This window comes from Coloeus monedula (genome assembly GCF_965178545.1).
Source record: "Coloeus monedula genome assembly, chromosome: 5".
In the NCBI taxonomy this organism is placed as follows: domain Eukaryota; kingdom Metazoa; phylum Chordata; class Aves; order Passeriformes; family Corvidae; genus Coloeus; species Coloeus monedula.
Genome location: NC_138785.1, coordinates 64,654,959 through 64,657,024, shown reverse-complemented (window position 1 = coordinate 64,657,024; position 2,066 = coordinate 64,654,959).

The window sequence follows — 2,066 nt, the reverse complement described above, 5'->3', positions numbered from 1 at the left end:
GCGCCGAGGGCAGGCGGCCGCAGGACTCAGTGGGAAGGTGCCGACGGTTTTATGTGGGACGGTGCCGCCTCCAGCAGCACCGGCAGCCCCGGGCGGGAAGGGCGGGCAGACTCCACCCCGGGCGGGACGGACGGACGGACGGATAGACAGACAGACAGACACAGAGCGGGGAGGGTCCGCTCCTCTCATCTGGGCGCTGCAGGGCAGAGCCGCCTGGCTGCTGGTCAATCACCGCCCCGAGCGGGGAGAGCCCCGGCCTGAGGGGGGCTGCGGCCATCCGCTGGACACCAGGGGCTGTGGGTGCCCGACGTGGCATAAACAAATGCGAATGTGTTACATGTGAGCGGTTGTGACCTCTGTGAATGCAGGGGCAGAAAGCCGGCAGCCGCTTTGCTTGCTCTCATGCCTGTCTTTAATGTCAGCGTTAATAAGGGCATTTGTCGCCACAGCCACCAAAGAGTAATCGAAGTTTGGCCTGTGTTGTAATGTTAAACACACATTGCGTTCGAATCCCTCGAAACATGCTCTTGGACACAAATCCTTTACCGGTACAGACGAAGCAGAGACACAAGTAGCGAAACATAGTCCTTGTAGCCACTTGTTCTGCAAGTGGCATCATGGAACGTTGTACGAGACGTTTTCCAAGTGCCGAAGGGGATCTACTGGGCTCCCCACTATCATTTGCTTCAATAAAAGATTTGGCAGCTTCTCCGTAACAGTAGTTGAAACTATTGCCAAAGCCTTAATATTTGAGCTTTGGGGGTTTTTTTAACCTGTTATTAATCACAATGTATTCAGTAAGACTGGCGGGTGGAAGAGTGCATCTGTTGAGCTCTGTTGATTAGTCACCCCCACAGTCTTCATAACATGCAGAGTGAATCTTGCCCGTGCATGCCATCTTTATTCAGAAGGGACTCACTTTTGCTCTAAGGTAATCATAACTTTCACTAGAAATAACTTTCAAATTAATTAACCCACATATGGGTTGAGCTGGCTTCCAGAAAAGTTAAGCTGACTTCAGAAAAAAGAGGTCTGACATAGCTCACCTAGAGACTATACCAAACCTTGGAAGTCTTACTTGCCTCATGTGATACATCCAACCTTGACTTCTGCCTGTAGTTCTCCTTTCCCTCTTTTTCATGCAAGGGATAAAACTCACATAGTCCTGCAAGGTACTACCTCAAGCCTTCTCCTGATGGGATCCTGTGAACTAGGTTTAAGTAGGCACAATTTAGTGAGCAGCTGCATCAGGCTATAGGGTTGTAAAAAGGTTGAAATCACAGTGCGGTTTTCTAATTAAGGACCTCTTGAATGCAGTAGACAGCAACCAGAATCCCCCACTACAGTTAGTGTTTTGTTACTCCTCTGTTGTAGGGGCAGAATTGGTCCAAGACTGGATTTTCCACGCAGCAGCAGTCTCATTTATGACAAAAAAAAGGTCTACATGATAGCTAAAGACATGGCACGTCTTGTGATAAGAAAACCGTAAGATTTTTCTGTAGCACACATTTTGCCACATTTTGAAAAGGTAAGATTTACTAATTGACTTTAGAGTGCAATATCTAAAATATGAAAAATATCAGTGTTTTGATATAAACTTGCCCTTTAAGGGAACAGGAGACTAATAAAAGTGTAAAGTGTTTGGCCTGAAACATGGATCAGAAGGAAACAAGAGCACCGTATGTAGGTAAGGTAAATATTTTTGTTATTTACAATATCAGTTACAATGAAGAGGTCGGGAAAAATGTTTCAAGTTACGACGTAGTAAATAGTAAATACAAAATAATCTGTGAAGTACTGCTGTTACTAGTGTTGGACTGCAGACTATTTCATAGTTCCGTTGGGTTCCTATTGTTATCTCTGTAGTCACACTTGGAGACTTCAAACACAGTATAGGAAAACAGGGCAAATATCAACAGATAAATACAGCCACCTCAGCTGGAGAGAGTTTGTCATCGAGGAGGAGTGTAAGGAATTTCACAGCATCTTTCCTAATTGGCTTATCAGTCTGCATCTTGTTCATTTAGGATTAAAAATATAAAATAAATAAATCTGAAAGGCGTTTT